General features: G+C 36.2%; 1 pseudogene; it reads left to right on the forward strand.

Moving 5' to 3' along the window:
• LOC107667511 (importin-11-like) overlaps positions 1-22,612 on the forward strand; it is a 149,330-nt pseudogene that overhangs the window by 84,364 nt on the left and 42,354 nt on the right.

Below are 22,612 nucleotides of genomic sequence, written 5' to 3' on the forward strand. Positions count from 1 at the left end.
GGATGTGATTAATCACGATTAATCGTTTGACAGCACTATTAATATGATAATTGTCTCACTTTTACTATTGATTAATTCAATCAAGTTATTACTGATTTCTTTAAATTAAAAAAAAAATGTAATTAAATTTCTTAAAAAAAAACAAAAAAAAAACAGTGTATGCAAACACTTGGGTTCCTACAGTTATAGAAACCCAGGGAACTTTTAAGCTGATTTCCAGTTATGGAAAACTGATGGAAATGTTTATAATGAAGAAAAATGATTCTAGTCAGCTTTCACATATTTCATTAGCTATTTAATAAAAAATATATATCTAGTAATAATAAATGAGTTAAAATTGTTGGCGTCAATCCTGACGTCAAGGAACAATCATACATTTTTTTAAATAAATATTAATGTTCTTTGACATAAAATTATTTTAGAAATCCAGTAATGATGAATCAGCAAAAAAAAGTCTCAGAAATGCTTTTGTTCAGAAGGTGTGGAATCTCTGAATTATTATTTCCATTTCTTTTGGTGTCACTAGTGGTGTGGAAGCGACACACTTCAGTATTAAAATTTCATACTTCACAGTGCAGATCATGCCTTATTAATTTTTGTATAATAATGCAATTTTTCTCTGTTTCAGGTTCGCATCGAAACAGCCACAACTCTAAAGCTGGATATCCTTTCCTCTGAGTGATGCTAAGCCCGCCGTAGTTTACAGACTTAACACCAGGCTGGTCATTTGTCAGCTTTAATTGGATGCATTTAAGCACTCTTGCAATTAGTTTGCCTATTAACCTGTAGCCATTCAACAACTCCCACTTGTTTGGATGGCGTCGTATGATTACTTTAATCACTCTCATCCTCATTCATCTGCATGTCAGATAATCATGTGTATTTAAGAGGTCATTGCTTCTCACCTGCAGTCATTACACTTAACTCAGCCTTACCCGTGGATGACTTCGAGTTCAGAACTGAGCAGTTCTTACCGGTAAGATTAGTCGTTTTGAACATTTGACGTCATTGCATTTAATCTGTTGAGTTAAAGGTCTTCATTAGCAACTCTTTTATTCCTTTTCAGTACTTGGAGTCTATATTCGGCCTGTTGTTCCAGCTGTTACAACAGGTCAACGAATGTGACACCAAAATGCAAGTTATTTCCTGCGTCATCGAGAGAGTCAGCATCCAGGTGAGCTTCATCCCTTCCGAGAGGTCAAATGAAGTCATCCGAATGCATAGGGTTCAATCTTGACTCTAAAATCAGTTGCTTTTCTAGATATTCCTCAGGACACTATCTGTTGTTTTTGCACACTGAAAGACACATATTGATGTCATGTCATTACCAGACCATGCTGACTGAGGACAAGGCCACGACTTGCTTTGAAAATAACCTTTAGCTATTGCCTGAGCCTTAACTCTGAGCCATTTGATGAATGACATTTATTTTAGTCATGTTAGAATGCAAAGCTCATGATTTAAGCTTTTAGTCAAACATGCATAAATTACAGGCGGTCATGCCGTGTGTATATTGAAAGTAACCTTCCATGTCAAGTTTGCGCAGCACAGGAGATATTTAATGCCCTATCGAATGATTTAGTGCTCCTCTGTATTGCCCCGTAGGAGCATATATTCAGCTTAAAGATTAGTCCCTTTTTTTTTTTTAGGGAAGTTGTGGCCTAATGGTTAGAGAGTCGGACTCGTAACCTGTCATGTCACTTTCACTTTCACAAATTACCAGTATTAAATATGAAAGTGTTTTCATGCAGCACGTCCATCCATTTTTTGGTTCATGCAAATGTGCCGTACCACCTTAGGAGGAAATGTATTTTCGTTTTCCGTCATTAAGAGCTTAGAAATGTATCTTTTCACAATTTTTTTTTAAATCTTTTTCGCTACTTGTGAAATAATGGCTTTTCCGTCATACTCTCCTTGATCTTTAACTGCTTTGTCATAAGTTCCTCTTGCCAGAGCTTAGCTCTTTTCACCTTTTGTTAAAGGGGTCATATGATGCGATTTCAAGTTTTCCTTTCTCTTTGGAGTGTGTTTTTTGAACATTAAAGCATGTCAACATATTCTGTTACACCAAATACACAAAATAATGATCTTTAAAAAAGCATAATATGACCCGTTTAAAGCTTATGTTACTCATGGTATGAAATCTCAACTGGCTGTCCCATTTTAAAAGGTGTGGAATGTTCTAGGCACAAGACTTTGATAATAACATTGACACATGATCATCCACTTTAGTGATGCCTATGAGCTAAAATTATGCCTATTGTATGATCATGTCTGTTGTATAATCAGAAATCACAGAATGTTGGGTATACTGTTAGAAGAACAAACAATATAAGAGTAAAATATGAAAGTTTGTCAGAGTTCCTGTCTTTGTGTAGCACCTGCGCTCTTCTGAAGGATCCTAGAATTAGGGATGTGCAGCATTTTAAAGAAAAAGAGAAAGAGTTGGGAATACGATCCCTTATCATTTCAGTCTTACATTGAGGGAAGCCCTTTTCTGCCTGTTTCTGCTTAACCCTCTGGGGTCCGAGGGTGTTTTGGGGCCCTGGAGAAGTTTTGACATGCCCTGACATTTGTGCTTTTTCAGTTGCTTATAAACATTTTAATGGCTAAAGTTTAATAGCACTATAATAAGCACAAACTCTGCTACAATAATAGGTGAGCAGCATGTATGTACTTGATTGTGTACGTGATTGTGTTTTGTGAAAAAAAGGTTTAAAATTAGAAAGAGTCACACTGTGAGATATAAAATCACAATTACAAGAAACAATAACAATTCAAATCTGTTGAAGCCATTTCAACCTAGAGTTAAAAAATAGTCAATTGCATCTTTATTTCTCCCAATTACAATATCTGAAGTTGTAATTGTGAGAAATAAAGTTGCAATTAACTTTGGATTGTTTATTCAGCACATTTATTTTCCTCACTTCACATGGGATGTTGTTTTGTCTTAAAGGCACAGCAGTAAAAAAAAAAAATAATAAAAAAAAAAACATCTATGGTAAGACCTTTGTGAAAACACTAGTGTTGTCCCATGTAGTGCAGGCAGGGCTTAAAATTATATTTAAAGGTTCAAATTGGCAGTGTAATCCGATTAATTTACAAAATATTTTGCAGTTAATTTAGGCATGTTTCTTTTTTAAAAGATATGCAAATACTGTCATCAGTGGTTGGTGCACAGTGACAGACTGCTTGTGGTGTATTTAAACTGTGTTTTCCTTTGAGCAGACGAAAATGCTGATAAAGCACCAAAATGCTAGGAGCTTGACAGGAAAAAAACACAATGTTTACTAAATGTTTACTAAACTACGGCTTTCAATTGCAATGAGAAAGTCTTAAGTATGTTAGTAATTTAAATGTGAAGTATCATTAAGAAGTCAACACTGGAAGCACTGATGAGTTTTACATTTATATGTAAATAAGATGTATTTTGATGACATTGTTCTGAATTTCATTTTTTTGCTCTGCTGGAGAAACATTCCAACAGTAAAGGATGCTAATAAGAAAAGTTTTAATGCACCACTGCAAAAATAGACCAGGAGAGAGATGTGAGGGTGGATTCAAACAGAGATTCCAAATGTAATCCATAGGAATAATTCATGGAATATTGTTCATTAAATCAGGTACCAAATCGCAGGGCAGAATAATGCAAGAGCAGCATAAAAATAAAAACCTGCACCACAGTGCTTACTAAGACTGAAGTAGCTCTTGCCACAAAAAAATGTCTCAGAAAAAAATTTGAATTTTTATCATTGATTAAATTGAAAGATTCTATATGAGTTTTATCACCACTATTGTTGTTATTTGTATGTTTTTGTATAGTGATTGCTTCTTAAGATGTATTGAAATTATACTGTTAATGTTGCCACAAATATAGCCATTGTTGCTGATATGATATTAAAACATAAATAAATGAATCAGTTGTATTGACATTTCAGGGCCATTCAAAGAAAAACAGGATAATAATCATAATAATAAATGGTTGTTTTTATTTAAACATTTTTAGAAATGTAAATTAATAATTTGATGTTGTTGTCGTCAGACTGGATAAATGGGTCATAACAAAACATAAGTTCAAAGAAAAATAGGGTAAAAATATAGTGATGATAGTGATTTTGATGATGAGAATTAGTTTTTATTACTATTATTATTTTTATCATTCTTTAAATGTATTTCTTTATAAATTTGTTTAATTTCATTCATAATTTATTGACCTGTTTTCAGATTTTTCTTTTTCTTTTTATTAATCTGAAACATTCAAGTTCAAACAAAAACATATTTTGTGTGTGTTCCTTTGCAATTGAGATCAGTGCTAGACTTTTTTCCCCTCTCTTCTAGATTCGACTGTACGTGGGCTGCTTGGTTCAGTACCTTCCTCTTCTTTGGAAACAGTCTGAAGAACACAACATGCTCCGCTGTGCCATCCTCACTACCCTTATCCATCTCGTACAGGTACGGCATACCCGCGGGGCCACGAATGAAACGGATAACGAGCCTTTGAAACGGTCGAGTCGGGTGTTTAGCATTCTGTCTGTGTTTCAAGTGCTCACTTGAACGTGATGCGCGTACCTTCACCGATGGGGGGGGGCTTATTTTCACCGTCGTCGTCTATGAATATGAACAAATGCCCTCCAGCACTGCTGAGCACTTCTCAGGTTTTCTGACACTTGCAGAAGACCTTTATTTTTGTACGATACACTTCATCCCTTCCTGCTGTGAGAGTATGAACACACATGCGGACAGGGGCTTGTTATTGATGGGTGTATTTGAAAATTACCACAGTGCTTCTCCATCTTCCTCCACATGGGATCCCGCAAGCTGCTCATTTCATCCTGTCTTTTTTTTCCCTTTTCTTTTTTTGCTCCATGAGTCAGGAGCAGTTTCTGTCTCACTCTGGCCCCTGAGGAGATGAGTGACACTCACATATAAACCATCCGAAGGCTACAGTAGCTGGATATCTTGAGCTTGGTTTAACTGAGAACGCCACTGAGCAACACTTTGCTGATGCAGGAACAACCCTTTTCACACTTTTTGCCAATTTGTGACAAAAAAAAAAGGGCTAAAGGCCCACCTTAAGAGAAAAAGTGCCATTCACTGCGCCTAAAATGTATAATTGCAGAAAAAATATATACGTTGTATTGAACATTAATGGAGCAACAGATTTTGTGTGAAAATAAATCATTCAAGTTGTTTATTTTGTTGAAAAATCTTATAAACGTATGAGGTGGCAAGAGGGGCACACTTTTTGTAACAACATGCTGAAAGCGCCAGCGAAACCCCAAGAATTCACAACATTTTCTAGAATAGTGCTCTCATTATTACGTTATGTGTATATGACAGTCCTAGTCATAGTTATTAATGTTCTGCATTTCTGTTTTGAGTTGGGCGTGCTAAAGATCAGTACAATGTAGCACTTTGATAGCAGGATTTTAATCAACGGGATTTAACTCATCAGATTTATTTCCTGAAGGATACACTTCATTATTTATACTAGTACACAACCTTATAATTACGACTTATATCGGGCTAATTTTGCGCTACAGGCCAAAAAAAGAAAGTGGAAATTGTCGATTTTGGTCGAATTTCAGGTTTTCACAAAAATGAGTTCATTAAGCCCTCGTCTAGCGATCCTAATGCTCCAAATAGTAATTAAACATTTAAAAGTATCTTTATTTGTACGTTTTCTGAGAAGAGTACGCTCACTTCTTGCGCTGATTGACATCCAAAGCGCCTGCATAAAGACAACACAGATGGCACTCTATTCCAATACACATATAGCCTACACAGATTTACAGTAGGCTAAATATATACGTATAGGCAAACATAATCTGTTATATCTTAAGTGAACGTTTGGGGAACTTGGGGAAAAACATTGGTTGTGTAACATTATATTGGATCCGTGCATTACACTATGTCGTAATATAGTCTGTCTGTTGCATTAATGCTAATCAAACAATAAAAGAGGGAATCGCTCACTGCTTTAGATTGAACTGCTTTTGTAGTTTTAATAATCAATTTAATTGTAATGAACACTTAAGTGATTTTTACATTTTACTTTTTGTTTTTCTTACTTGAATGCTTATGTTTAGATGTAAAATGAAAAAAGTAATACACTATAGGCTATAGGCGTAACAACAAAGATAAAATAAAAAAATAGCTATATTGTGATTATTAATCTAGTAATGATTATTAAGAAAAGAAGTGGGAGAAAAGATACAATGTTGCTGGGTGATTTTGCTTTGGAACCTTCAGAAAACTTTAAATCAGTTTTTCTCTAAATTTACTTTGCTGACTCTATCGACTTCAAACAGGTGTAGCTCAATCATTTTTCGTCAGATTCCAACAAATCATACATCATTTTGAAGGTCTTTTAATTAAAATTTTTAACTTTTTTTTTTTTTGCCATATCAAGCTCCCTTGCCTCAGTTCATTTTTGTATGTTTTAAATGTCTTGAGCAGTCTGGAATTGGCATTTCAATTAACTTTTCTATGTACAAATGGTCAGTTATACTTGTGTGGATCAGAGTTGATGTTAATTTTTAAGTTAATTTCATAAAGATTCCTTTGAGGAGAGTTATTGAGTAGTCATCAGCTTGAATGAGCTGTTCTTTGTCTTTGAAAGTGCTCTGTGCTTCAGTAACCACATCTTGCATATTAAAATTTCTCGCTCACGTTAAAAACCCTTCATTACAGCATCTTCAGTCCTTGCAAATCACAGGCACATGAGTCTCAGTCTGAAAGATCACCCGAGGCTTGGCCGAAATTTGCATACATTCCTTAGATCCGGCACTTGTGCCAGCTTAGTTGACCAGCTCTCATTATTTTTTATTTATTTATTTATTTTTGCTCAAGTCCTTAGATTTGCATATTAAAATGCCAGCAGTGCTTCAGGAAACCATCTATTGTGTGCATATCTTACCACCCGCCATCAACAGTTTGCTATTAACCTTGCATTTGTTTGTGTTTTCTGTGGCCTCTTCTGCCAGCCATATGGTATCACAGCTGCTGCTCTCCAGCCTGGCACAGAAAGCTGAAGAGACAATATTACCAGTGAACATTCAAAGTCAATCATCCCTAAATGGCCCTATCATGGGTCCATCCCCAAAAGCATATTTTTGGCAGATGCTTCAAAATGGATGCTCTCTTTACTGCACATTCAGATATTATTTGTTGACCTGCAGAAGCCAAATTGCCTTGGCACATGCCGTGGCTTGCAAAATTGGCCATTTTTATGGATAGAGATGTTGTTTGGGAACATTTTTTGGTAAACTAGAAAATGTTGTGAGCCAGCTGGAATTGTTGTTTGGTAAATAAGATAAGTGGATAACTGTGGATAACTACTACTTTGTGTACTCTATACGTCAGGCATAGCCAACCACCTTGCTCCTGGAGAGCTACAGCATGCCTATATGTAGAATGCTCCCACATCTGACTGTCAGGGTTTCCGTGGGTCCTTAAAAAGTCTTCAATTTAGTTATATTAAATTTTAAGGCCATAAAAATTCTTAAATGGTACAAGAAAGTCATAATTATGATTTCAAGAGGCCTTAAATTTGCGGACAGATAGCCATATGGATGTGATATGGCTGAATGTGATGATTAAACTTCAAAAGGCTATGATTTCATTAAATAAACATGAACGTTGCACGTTTCAAAGTCAGGAGCTGCGCTGCTTTGTGTACTGCCGTTAACAGAGAAACCGCTACATTTCTGGCATCCCAAAAGCGCCACCTGCTGGCAGAGAATGAATTTGCATTTTCTATAAGTCCTTCTGCTGGTTTGCGAAAATCAACATATGTTTTTACGCTGCAAACATGCTGATGTAAATGTGAGCTGGTGGATTGACAAAAAGGTAATGCGTTATAAATATGTAAATAATTAAGACACTATGATACTTTGGACTCTTTGGAGGTAAAAATGTATTCTCATTTCCCTAGATCACAAAAATCGTATTACCGTGGTCTGGAAAAAATATTGAATAATATTAAAATAATAATAGAATAATATGTTTATGAGTAGTGAAATACTTAATACACCATGTTGGTGTTTGTTTTGCTACCCTTTTAATAATAAATGCTGATTTTCCAGACAGGATATCCAGACAGGTGTCCAGATTCTCATTATGCGTGATTTTGGACAAAAAACTCCAGCTTTTGTAGTTTGGTGCTAATACAAACTAGATAGTAAAACATCCGGAGGCATGACAAAAGTGCATTGTTGCACTCAACTTTCAAACTACCATTGCTGAATACCTTGTTGTCTTGCCAAGTTATGACTCTTGGTGTCTACAGTGGGTGTCCTTGGATTTTGTTTGTTGTTTTTCATCATTGGCCCATTGACATTTACAAATCTTCACCTGGATCCAGCGGATACTGCATTTCTACCCTCTCTGAGCCCCCAGAGCTCTCCACCTGTGATTTTGATGGACAGCTTGGAATCAGCGGACTGTCGAAGGCAGTCATGCCCTGAACTTAAGAGCCCTTTGCGGTGGTCTTTGTGATGAACCCTCATCAGTCAGAGGCTGAGTGGATGTATCTCACTCAGGGGAGAGCAAGGCTGCTCTCAAGACCGGGCCCTTGAATGAACCCAGAAGACACATGGCCGCTGGTGTGTTCCTGAGATTCCCGTACTAGAGAGCATGGATACTGACACAATATCACTCATGCTGCTATTCAGTCAGAAAATTATGTTTCTTGTGATTGACTGTAAGATGGAATGAAACTCATTTTGGTAGCATTCCCTTGAATTTCCCTTGACAACCTGTTATCACATTTTTATCTGAATACAAACGTTTTTTGCCTGCATCTTCATCGCACAACTTGTTGTTTTGGTAGGACTGTATAATACAGCTAATGTTCAGGGATTTGAAAACACTTGTAGGAGAAGCCCAAGCTTGATTAGTTTTCCCTTATCCTGGTATGATGGGTCGAAATGTTTTTGTGTTATTCAGGGCCTGGGAGCGGAAAGCAAGAATCTGTATCCCTTCCTCCTACCTGTTATCCAGCTCAGCACAGATGTTTCTTAGCCCCCTCATGTTTACCTGCTGGAAGACGGTCTGGAGCTGTGGTAAGTCTCCAAGAATGTTTCTGAGCCAAAGGTTTAACCTAGGAAAAAAGTTTCAACCCAATCCCTAGGTCCTTATGCCTTTTATGCAATTCCAGTCAAAAGTATTTGCATACCTGACTGACTTAATAGGCTTAAAGGTTTATGCTTTAATGGTTGAAATAGGTTTTGTAGACAAATATGAATTGTGGTGTAATGAATATCTTTTCAGAACTGTTTTTTTTTTTGGACTGTACAGTGAAAAAAATCAACAAGTCAACAAGTGTTAGTGTACATTTAATAATAGTCTTCAATAAGCTTCCCAAGTTAGAAAATGAAAATCTGCAGGGCTGTGACGTTTTCGATGTGGTAACTTCTTCCAAATGTCCATTTCTGTTATTTCATAGTACAAAGATTTCGAGAACAACAAGACTGGCTTGTGTTGTTTTTGGTTTTGAATTTTTTTTTTTTTGACTATCATGCTGCCTACTTTACTGCCTAATTTTACTTTATTTATAAATATTTATAACTATTATAATTTATAACTATTTGTGCAGTGCCATATGCAGAAGCAGCACACGCTCATTGTGCTTTTACACTAGATGTGTTTACAGTGCACAACTTATCCACGGCTTCTACAACAATTGATTCTCCATTTTATTGTTTTTAAAACCAAATGCTGTTAAAGTTATTGAAAGGCTTTTTTAGCATTGTGATTGTGCATTTTTAGTATTTTGTGACTGTGAAAATAGCATTGTTCACAGTACAGTCAAAAGTGTTTGAACAGTAAGATTTTTAATGTTTTTTAAAGAATTCCCTTCTGCTCACCAAGCCTGCATTTATTTGATCCAAAGTACAGCAAAACCAGTAATATTGTGAAATATTTTTACTATTTAAAATAACTGCTTTCCATTTGAATATATTTTAAAATGTAATGTATTCCTGTGATCAAAGCTAAATTTACTCCAGTATCATTACTCCAGTCTTCAGTGTCACATGATCCTTCAGAAATCATTCTAATATGCTGATTTGCTGTTTAAGAAACATTTCTATTATTATTATTATCAATATTTAAAACAGTTCAGTGCATCTTTCAGGATTCTTTGATGAATAGAAAGATCCAAAGATCAGCAATTATCTGAAATAAAAAGCTTTTGTAACTTTATACACTATACCATTCGAAAGTTTGGAGTCAGTATAATTGGAGTCAGGCGATTCTATTAATATAGAAATTAATACTTTTATTTAGCAAGGATGCTTTAAATTAGGGCTGGGTATCGATTCAGATGTCCCGATTCGATTTTGATTCGCAAGCTCTCGATTCGATTCTTGATTTTTTTTATTACATTCAGTGAATATAGTTTTAATACAAATGCTATTGATATTTCTATAAAATGAACAGTAAACATCAGTTTACAAATGGTGAATTAATAAAAAGAAATTAAAGTTCTGCATAATTAAGGGTGTGTCCACTTGAGTGACAGGTGGATTGCCGCTGCTGTCACCACTGTCGAGCTAGGTGGGCGTGGCTTCAGCAACCTGCTCCCGCCTCTTTGCCCATTTTCGATTATCCGGGAGTGATGTGCGGTGACGCGCTGCCAAGATGGCGACGGCCGCCTCCGCCCAATTTTGAGCTTCAAAAACGCTCTTCGGAAATGTACGGGTGACGTCACGGACACTACGTCCATGTTTTTATACAGTCTATAATATGCGTTCTGTGTGAACGGCTTGGTTTCGGTTTTGATTTAAACAAGATCTTCTCCGCATTGATGTTCTCTTTTCCCGTAATATTTGTAATGAACGATGCAGCAGCGCCGCATCTAGTGGCTTCAACTGGATAGGCTAACAAAAACATTATAATGCAACGACACTTACATCGTCATCGCATCTCGTGCGCCACTGATAAGGCTGCCTCCTTAACGCACACCTACAATTCGAATACAATGTTTTTGCATTCGAATATGGATTTTTATTTTAAATTCGACGAATATTCGAAATTCGTGTTAGATTTCAAGTCATGTTATCTTATGCTTTGAATACCAAATATTAAAGTAAAAGTGGATAAAAACAGTACGACCCACTTAATCTGATATTTGTTGTGCTCAGAGCAACCATCTGCATGTTTCATGAACATTATGAAATAAAATCATGTTTTGGAGGCAAAAAAAGGTCGATATTTGTCAGATCTGTCAGGTGTTCTAACAATTTTGGCCACCACAAATGTCTTTTTTTGTACTCTGAACAGAGGAATTGTTGACAATTCCTTTAGTGCGTAAAAAGTTAAAATCTGTCATAAAATGCTCCAAAAACCACATGCGACTCATGTGGCTTCTTCACCTCTGCACTCCACGCCGCTCAGCAATGCCGATGGTGAGGGCAGCACAGAATAATGTGGCATGTACCCTCCTCCAGCTCTTATGCTGTTTTGTTCACAGCATGGATTCAACTCTGCAGCTGGTCACTGTGGTGAACATAAGGAGAGGACAAATTTCCAGCTTTCTGTCAGCTCTCTTCATATAGCTAGCTTGCTGATCACAGTTGTACAAGAAGGTTACCTGGTGGCATACTGTTGATGTATATAGCCAACCAATTTGGATATGCCTACACTGCGTGAATCCCAGTCCTGATTTTGGGATGCAAAAAAACACTTTGTGATTGTCCATAATATGAATTCAGTATTGAATTGGCCTTTCAGTTAAAGAGTTCATTAGAATTAAATTAGCCACACCTCACTAAAATTTGATTGGAATGACAAGAAATATAAATTTCAATTCAAATTAATTTCTGGGAAATAAAGTGTAATACCGATTACCAATTAAGTTTCCTGGTAAGATCTCTTGCAGCTGCATTTTGGATTAGCTGTAGCTTGTTTATTAAAGATGCAGGACAGTCACCTAGTAGTGCATTACAGTAATCCAGTCTAGAGGTCATGAATGCATGAACTAGCTTTTTGCATCAGAAACATGTAACGTTCCGAAGCTTACTGATGTTTCTAAGGTGGAAGAAGGCTGTTTTTGTAAAATTTGAAATATGATGTTCAGAGTTGCTGTCTAACAAAACACCCACATTTTTTGACTGTTGAGGAAATAACAGTACATCTTTCTAGAAGAAAATTGTATTCTAAGAGATTCTGTGTACAGGTTTTCGGTCCAGTAAGTAATATATATGTCTTATCTGAATTTAATAGAAGAAAATTCCTGGTCATCTGATCTTTTACATCTTTAACACTCTGTTATCTTAGATAATTCTTCTGGTCTTGATGAAATATATAGCTGAGTATCACCAGCACAGCAATAGAAACTAATCCCATGTTTTCTAATAATATTACCAAAAGGCAGCATGTATACTGAAAACAGCAGAGGGCCCAGGACAGATCATTGTGGCACTCCATACTTTACTGGCGTTAACTTAGATGATTCCTCATTTAAATAAACAAAGAGGTAACGGTCAGGATTATGCAGGATTTAAATAATTTTAATGCCTGTCACTGAATACGAGTATAATTTTGTAGTCAGTCTATGAGTATGTTGTGGGCTACAGTGTCAAACGCAGCATTAAGATCAAGTAAAACTAGGAAGGAGATGCAGCCTTGGTCTGATGCAAGAAGCCATTTGTAATTTTAACAAGTGCAGTTTCTGTGTCATGATGGGGCCTATCACTGTTTGCACAAAAATGTTAATCAGCACTGCACAAGTGTTATCAACATTGGTAATAATAATAAATATTTCTTAGGCAAACCATCATTTTAGAATGATTTCTTAAAGGGGTCATAGGATGCCCATTTTCCACAAGTTGATATGATTCTTTAGGGTCTTAATGAAAAGTCTGTAACATAGTTTGGTTAAAATTTCTCAATGGTAGTGTAAAAAACACATTTTTTACCCTGTCAAAAACAGCTCTTTTCAGAGCATGCAGATTTGTAGCGTTTTCCTTTAAATGTTAATGAGCTCTGCTGACTCAGCCCCTCTCTTCCAAGCCGCTCTCAGAGAGACTGTTTACTTTAGCTGCATTCATCTTCACACTTTTATATTAACAAAACATTTTCATGTAGAATATTACATAGCTTTTAAATGGGTTGAGATTTACCTAATTCATTGACCTTTCAAAGGCATACTTAAGGATATGGGTGTCACATTTCAATTCAGTCCTTTGTCATCTTTGTTCAAATAATTCCTAACCTCAGGAATACAGCTAAAGCATTGCAGTGGTATTAACTGCCCTCAATCTAAATGGGTTTCCAGTTAGTGGCTGTTTCCGTCCTGTCGGATGCTTTGTCCTGTCAGTCAGTGACACACGTAATGCTTAAAAGGTTTGTGTGACAAATTGCCTGTCCAGATACGAATGATAGCATGAATCATTGGAGTCATGCCTCAGAGGTACGGAACCAACCCTTTTTTATATAAGTGCCACACATTACACTTAGCCGTGCTGTCAAGCGACAAGAAGACGCTGAGTCAGGAGGAATCTTACGCATAAATTAATTTATCTCCAGCTCCGGGTTTAAACTGTGTGTCCTACATACTAATCGATATTGTCTGTGATAAGCTCAGTGCTGCTTTGTATTTACCATAGATTTCTTTTCGAGCGCTGTAATTCATACACTCCCCATTTTTATCTCCCTTCTGAGTGAATTTCTTTTCTCTCCATTCTGTCAGTCTTCTCATTCTCTTCGCTCATCTTTTTGAAGAGGGTTCATTTGCTCCCTTAAGTTCAAGGCTTCAGACTCGCTCTCTAGTTTTGTTGTTGTTCCCCGCTGTCCATTTATCATTTTCTCTGAGTCACTCTATCTCTCTTGTATCAAGACAAAGAGAGTCGCTCTGTACAATAACCCGATCAGCACAAAGACTCCTCTGTAGCCCCTGGATCAAAAATAGCAGCACTTCAACAAATTTAGCGGCATCCATTCATTTTCTGGAATGCTTTTATGAAAGATCGCCTGTTTTGTTTAAAGATGTAAGATGTTTGGCTTGCAGCAGGCCTTTTTATGAATTGATGCTGCTGTAGCGTTTCCATGGACACTAAAAGCATTGTTATTTCAATGTAATATTTCTGTCATTTGAAGGATTTTTTTTACTTTCCATGTCATGATTACCTAGCAACATGGTATTGCATATTAAATGAAGGCTTTCTAAATGGCATGATCTTTCTCTTCATGCAGGTTGGTGACTTTAGAGAACAGCCCTGCCATCACACCTGAGCTTCCAGAATATGTCCGCCCTACTTGGTAGGTAGTTGCCTCTTTAAGTGTCCACTTTCTTTTTTAATTAAATATCAAGATGAAAGCCAGTGCCAATTTAACTGTCAAATGGACATGCCCTGAAATGCAAGTCACAGATGTTTCTAGTTGAATTCATCATCTCAATTTAAATTCTTGTTGACCTCAATCCTTTGAAATCATTTTTAAACGGTATATTTTGCCATTATTTGTCTGTATTTTCTTATCCCTGTGTCATTACAAACTCATATGAATTTGAGTTTTTTCTCTGAATCACAAAAAGCGAAAAATATCCTGGACACTCCTTTTAATTTAATGGAGGTGTATAAGGACTAAGTATAAGGACTTGATTGGTTGAGCTCCAAAAAGGATGCAAAAGCACCATTAGAGTATCCTGATAGTGGTACGCTATATTCCAAGTCTTCTGAAGGTTTATCAGAAGAGCAGACTGAAATTTGTTGTTTACTGAAATTGTATCATCTGCCATAGCTTTCCTTTGTTTGTTCATGAGAGAAGTAGTGAGATCTACTTCTTTTCTTTTGAGTCATATAATTTCAGTGAATCTGACTTATATTTCAAGGAGTGACTTTTGGGCTTCAGAACACCTTAAAGGGATAGTTCACACAAAAATGAAAATTCTGTTATTAATTACTCACCCTCATGTCGTTCCTCATGTCGAAAGTAAGACCTTCGTTCATCTTCGGAACTCCAATTAAGATATTTTTGATGAATTCCGAGAGCTTTCTGACCCTGCATAGACAGCATTGTAACTGACACGTTCAAGGCCCAGAAAGGTAGTAAGGACATTGTTAAAATAGTCCATCAGTAGTTCAACTGTAATGTTATGAAGAAGAAATTGTTGAATAAAGTCGTTATTTTTGTTTTCTTTGTGCACAAAAAGTATTCTCATAGCCTAATAAAATTAAGGTTGAAACACTGATGTCACATAATTGTAATAATTGCCCCTTCAAGTTTGCTTTTTTTAATACGGATCAACGTTAACTGCCGTATGGCCTTGAAATGCATTTCACTGATTTGTACTGCTGAATTTACAAAGCAGAATTTAATTCATCCTCTTCAATTTTCTCAATTCTTGCTGGCTGAATATTAACTAAGTTGACCTCAATGCTTCAATTAAATTTTTTAAAATTTGAAGTCAGTTTGATTGTCAATCAGCAGTTAATACATTTGATGTACTCTTTTATTCATGAAGGTGTTATTCAATTAATTAACACAAGGCAATTTCTTATTCTGGTCGGTAGTTGTTGAGCTCTTTATTCTGCTCTCGTATTTTGAATTCACTTAAATGTTATTTTGGTTGTAATAGAACCGTGAATACGATGATTTACAGAGTGACTGAGGCGACACAAAAATTGCTGGTTTTGCTTCCCTGGGGTTGTATTAGAATTATATAATTAACGGTTTGATTGGGGCACTGTAATTAAATATGCTTGCATCACCACCTCCTAGCCCCTGGGAAATGTCACACAGAAGTGTTCGCTCGAGAGGAGCCGTTCAAGCGTAAGGCCAACACCTCTCATAACCTCAGACGGTCAGAAAGATGTGTAGCCGTCGGAGTCGAGGGTTGCTAGAGGTCAGCACGAGAGAGAGCATAAGAGAAAACGTTTCATTAAAGCATCTGCCGGCACATTGAAATGCAAAGAGAGGCGGCTGATTGAAGCGATTTTTCCATTTGCATGCTCATTTCTTCTATCCTCGTCTCTTTCAGGTGCTGATGGTAATATTAGCACAAGGGCCTGTTAAGATTCCGTCTCTTTCATCCATTCTTCGGGAATCTAGTTAGGAAAAAATTTTTATTTCTCTCTATGGATTGGAATGAGGATGGCCTCTGACTGGAAATAAATCTGTATCATCTAGAGATGTCGAAAGTACTTTGGTACAAACTTTATATATATATATATATATATATATCACACCCTCTTTCTACAGTATTGACTCAATATTGAGTCACTAGTAACCACTAAATATCATGCATGTTGTATATTTTTGTTTTCTCAGTGTAAACAAAAACCACCAGATTTTGTGCCACAAAATCAAGTCTCTGCAAAACCTTGCAAGTGTATTTGAACCTAATATACCTGCTGCTATAATGTTATTATTAATCAAACAATATAAACAAAAAATATTATTTCTTCATTCTTCATTTTAGTGTACTCTGTTGAATGATTGCTTTCAAAAAGCTTAAAGCAACATTTATTTAATTGAGAAATACTTGAAGACTACATGCCATTGTTTTAATTTAAATTTATATTATATATACGTATATAAAATAAGTTAAGCATTGCCGTCATTAAAATGCTTAATTAATGTTAATCTTTAAAAACACTAATAGTTTAATAATTAAAATGTAATTTCGGTCACACTTTGTTTTAAGGTCCAATTCTTCCTTCTTTTAGAAGCTGTTGCATCATTAAACTACTAATTTGCTGCTTATTAATAGTTAGTACGGTAGTTGTTAAGTTGAGGTATTGGGTCGGATTAGGGATATAGAATGGTCATGCAGAATATGTGCTTTATAAGTACTAATAAACAGCCAATATGTTAATAATAGTCATGCTAATAAGCAACTAGTTAATAGTGAGAATTGGTCCCTATACTAAAGTGTTACCCTAATTTCTATCAAATTTCTAAACGAGTATCCTTTTTTTATATACGTAATAATGCATATAAAATGCGTACATCAAAATGCAGTGATTCCCAAATTCACTTGTAGCATTTAAAACAATTGGTTTTAGTTTTGAATCTTTTATTTTTAATGTGTTTAGAAAATTGCATAGAATATCAGCCATTTATCTGTTATAAGTCATAATATGAAACTTAATGGCAAATGGTTTTTTTGAGTAGCATAGTTTTGTTGTTGCATCACTGTATTTCACTGGTATTGATACTGACTACGTTTCGGTATTATGACAACCCTAGTATCATCTCAGCGACTGAATTTTCTTCTCTGAAATCTTGTATTCATAGCTGTAAAATGTGAAGTGGGACAAGAAAAGTAAAAATAACTCCTCGAGACAGAATGTGAAAGAAAAAGTTTCAAGTTGTCGCCAGCACTCTAGCGAACGCAGCGCAGCATTCGGGCCAGCTTATCTGCCTGAATGATGAAATCTCATCATCTGTTGTAACTCTGTGTTCTTAGCGCTGTTCGAGAGGGGAGCAGATCTCTCGCTGTGCAGCAAACAGCTCACTTTCCTCATCTCTCACTGCTCGCAGCTCCTCACCTGCTGAGGTCTGGGATGAGAGGCTCCTGTCACGGCCCTCCTGCTGACTACACTACTGTCTTTCTCTGAATCTGGAGCGTGTGCATGGTGCTGAGCTGGTTTACTGTGGCACTCCCATTTGCTTCCTGTTACAGTGAAATGGCTTTAGCAGTACATTTAGCTTTCAAATGTGGAAATTGGTCTGTGATCACTTGCTATCAAAGTGTAGAAAACAAGCTACGTGTATTTTGAAGTAGTTGAGGTCAACATTAAAGTAAACCAAGTCTAGTTTAATTTAAAAGCTATATATATTTACAGTTTCAGTACAAGTGAAGCTCAGTCAACAGCATTTGTGGCTGATGTTGATTACCTCAAAAATAATTTATACTCATTTGCTCCTCGTTTGCTTTTTTAAAGGAAATTTTGATGCGGACTGGGCAGATATGTGAGGCATACAATCACTTCTTCTGTGTATTATTTGAGCTGTTTAAATAATCTGCTTTACAGTTGTTTTTTCATTTATGGCATTGCACTGTCATGGAGACAAAGTTGTAAAATTGTATATAACTTTATGCAGAAAAGGTTTTGTTTATAGTTGACTTTCCGCACTTAAGTCATGTTGACAAACATTATTAACATCATGTGGTATACAACAACTTCATGAAAACCCAGGACTTTCAAGGACTTTTTTTTTCGCATTTTATACAATACAAAGCCTTTATCTAATACATACAATTTTTCCTAATTTACCTTTTATTTTTCACATGCTTTTTGTCCTTTATAGAAGGATTTACATTTACATTTATGTATTTGACAGATACTTTTATCCAAAGTGACTTACATTGTACTCAAAGAATATATAAGGATATTATATAGACATTTAACTCTTATACAAATTAGGCTAAATAAATGAAACACCATAAAACCGATACAGCATTTAGACCTACTATTAAAGCTTTTAGTTGTACTCCAAAGCAAATGTTGAACCTGAATATCTTTTGAGATATATCTTGTATCAGAGGTATTCAACCTTTTTTTTTTTTCTACTAATAGTTTTTCTTTTCTCTATTTTGTATTGTGCATGTAAACCACATACACCTTTTCTTTTTTAATTTCCTGCACTTTTAAACTGAATTTTCCAGTCAATTTTACAGGTCTTCAAACCTTTAAAATTTCTAAAAGCTAAATTCGAGCACTTTAAAGAACCTTCTGCGAACCCTGTTTCATTTACTGTTTACTGTTTGAACAGTGAATATTTTAACACCCACAGTTTGACCCTGTTTACTTCCATTTTATGTGCTTCAATGTAACCTTGATTTTTGTTTGTGTTTTTATATATATATATATATATTCATATACATATAGAAGTACTGCTCAACTTGCTAAAGCAATGATTTTATATCAGGATACTAAAAAAATTATAGATTTGCTACTTATTTAGCTTCTACTCAACACTTTGTAGACAAAAGTTTTTGATTAACCATGAATGAAAAATGGATGAAAAATTGCAACACCTCTAAGAACACATTTGATGTGAACTGTAGTATACAGAGATGATCTGAATGGCATTATTCAGTGGGTTGGGTTGGTGCTTTACACATTTACTCTGTGCTATTAGACCTGCAAATTTACAGGAGTTCAGTGACTTTTCCCATTGCCCGCATGGGGGTTAGAGCCCATAATGGGAAATGTTGACACCTGGTTTAATAAGATTTTCAGAAATGTAATGAACTTCTCTATTTGTGACAGCAGAGCTTCATTAGCGGTGTAAATACTCCAACTCCTGAGGAAGAGGTCACCATGCGTATTCTCACACGTACACAACAGAAATCCCATAATAAGTAGACTTAGGGCCGTGAGATTTGCCTTTTAAATGCCAAATCATTTGCGGCGGTTTTAATAACCTAAGGAAATTTCGTACACGTTTGTGTGGCTATTTCGATAGTGCCGGTGAATGTCTGAAATGCCATCAGGCTGATGCCTAAGCCTGTTTGCTTTACTTACAGCAGTTCACAGTGGCACGAAAGTCATTGCTTTTTCAAGAAATATGTTTCTATGGTGAGTTATTTCACTGTTACTGATTGCAGCGTTTGATGACACTGACAGCGCTGGAATTGTCCCTTCTTTCCACCCCCAGTTTTATCAGGCCCTGCAGTAGAAACTTTCACCGAAATGTCATTTTTTTGTTGTTGACCCCAGCAGCAAAAGCCCATAGATTTTCTCAAACCGAATTTGACTTCACCTTATGGACATTTCAACGACCCTTTGACTGATTTTCTGCAGAGGTGGAAGAATATTTCTCGACTGGTCTCACTTGAAACTGCTGAGCATGCACTAGTGTGTGTGTTTTTCATACTTGCGGATGTTCGTTACTGCAAGGACAAATAATGAGGAGTCTGCTGTTTCTGACATGCTGAGAAACACTTTTCACACTATAGATATGCTGTTTGTCTGGATTTTATCTCATCAAAGGACGCTCCATCTGCCTCTTTGAATCTCTTTTGTGAATCTCCTGACATTTTTTTTTAAATGAAAACATTGGCCTAGATGCTCAGGCTGTTAGCAGTGTTTATTGGCTGCGTCAAAGAGTCATAGCCACAAGCCTTTAGCAAAGATCAGTGCCCATGAGCGATGCTAGAAATGGAGCGGTGTCTACGTCTCATAACAAGCCCTCAGAGGCATGAGTTTTTTTAAATGACTAAACTTTTAGAAGCACTACTCAAATATCAACAAGGGGCTATGTACAAATTCAGAATCCACTGTCTGTGTGAAAACAAAGTAGTACGTCTGTTTTATAATTTAAAAAAAAATTATATCCGTCTTTCGGTGTGTCTCTCTATCGGTCTGTTGGAAATTCTGCTTGTCTGTAGTAATATCTGTAATTATTTCAACCTGTCATTCTACATGTCCGTCTATCGTTCTGTCTGCAGTATCTATCTGTCATTCTATGTTTCTATTGTTCTGTCTGTCTATCTATCGTTCTGTCATTCTACCTGCCTGTCTATCATTATATTTGTCCCATCTATCATTCTGTCTGTCGTTCTATCTGTCTGTCTGTCATTCTGTCGTCTATCGTTCTGTTGTTCTGTCTGTCCATTTATCATTCTGTCTCTCTCTGTCTGTCGTTCTGTCCATCTGTTTATTGTCTTTTATTCTATCTGCCTATCGTTCTGTCGTTCTTTCTTCACCTTTGTGTATCATTCTGCCATTCTATCTGTCCGTCTATCATTCAGTCTGTCCATCTGTCTATTTATTGTTTGTCATTTTATCTGTCTGTCTTTTTATGTCGTTCTATCTGTCCATATGCCATTGTGTCTGTCTGTACACTTGTCCATCCGTCTGTTGGTCTGTCTGTCTGTACATCCATCTTCCTTCTATTTATCCATCCGTCCGTCCGTCTATCTGTCTATTTATCTAAAGGGCCCTTATATCAATAAACTGCTTTTTACAATTGTTCATTTAATTAAAATACTAAATTAAAAGATTATGGTTGAATTAAATGTTGAAATGTAAAGGTCAAGGTCTTGTCTAGAGGTTGATCGCAGCAGATCACCTTTTATAAAACTTCTCTTTCAGTCTCTTTTGTTTCCAGTCACAAGATCTGATTTACAGTAAGACTGAATGAATTAAAATGTCTGTTCTAGTGGAAATCTGTGACATGTCTTTTGTCCTGCGTGTTCTGTATGTCTATTCACAACAATGGACCATACAAGGAGAGAACAGTTTAACATTTTCATAACAGTGATGGCACCATTTGAAAATCCGGATCACTTTAATACTACTTCAAGAAATGGTATAGAACGAAGCAAGTTTTTTCTTTTGCATAAAACATTTTCATTTCTGTGAATAAAAAGATTACTGTGTTCTTTATCAGTTGAATAGCCACTTATATTATGGCAAGGAAACGAGCAAGAGTGTCACACCATTCATACATATTGAAATACCGTTTATTTGCATAATTTTCTCTACAAAAGAAGTTTTTTGCACACTGGTGAGGCTCTTCACAGGGTACATCTAATTCTCTACTGCAGTTGAATTATTGTAGCATTATCATCACCTCTATGAAAGCTTTTGATCTGTTGTTAACATTGATGGCAAAATGTCTGCCCATTAGCTTGTTTGAGTTTCTTTTAGAAATGTGGCTTCATGTTGACCAGACAAATCTTACAGTTTTTCTTGTGTACATTGATTTCAGTGATATTTCGTATTGTTAAAGGGGTCATATGATGTTGCTAAAAAGAACATTATTTTGTGTATTTGGTGTAATGAAATGTGTTTATGCGGTTTAAGGTTAAAAAAACACATTATTTTCCACATACTGTACATTATTATTTCTCCTCTATGCCCCGCCTTTCTGAAACGCGTCGATTTTTACAAAGCTCATCGGTCTGAAAAGTGAGGTGTGCTCTGATTGGCCAGCTATCCAGTGCGTTGTGATTGGCCAAATGCCTCAAGCGTGTGACGGAAATGTTACACCCCTTACCATATTGTGATGCCTTGTCCCGGCCGGAGCGACGAGACAAAAACATTAAAACCCATTATAAAAGAGGCATTTGTTGCATCCAGTGGATCCTTTAAATATAAAAAACATGACTTATACTGTCCTTTTACACGTTGTATTGCATCGCGCCACGTAAACATAAAACCAAGTCTGCATTTATGATCGGAGAAATGACAAACAAGCACTACTCTACACTGCTAAAAACTCGCGTTTGAATCGTCAGTGGCAAATCCTTTAAATATAAAAAACGTTCTTACAGTCTTTGAGTCAGAACAGCCGGCATTATAGTCTACTCTCCCAGGATCAGGAAACAGTCCTCCATAAAATGTGCTGCACACATCTGAATATTTGGGTTGAACTGTTCTGGAACAGTGTTGTAAATACAACTTAACCACTGATTTCTAGTCGTGTCCTCTTTTGGAAGACCAAACAAAGTAGTTTCGCTTTCACAACGAAACACACAGCGCCTTCACAACATGGCAGTGGCAACAACAATACTACAGCGAGAATAAAAGTTACACCTTCTTTCTTTGCGTGAACATTTGGGCGGCGTTCAAATCTTCCCAGATAGTGACTTAGACATGTGGGGGCATGTTAGAACGAGCCGTTTTAGGTAGGCGTGGTTGACTCTTAA

The sequence above is a fragment of the Sinocyclocheilus anshuiensis genome, unplaced genomic scaffold (assembly GCF_001515605.1).
Source record: "Sinocyclocheilus anshuiensis isolate Anshui unplaced genomic scaffold, SAMN03320099.WGS_v1.1 scaffold1132, whole genome shotgun sequence".
NCBI classification, from domain to species: Eukaryota; Metazoa; Chordata; class Actinopteri; order Cypriniformes; family Cyprinidae; genus Sinocyclocheilus; species Sinocyclocheilus anshuiensis.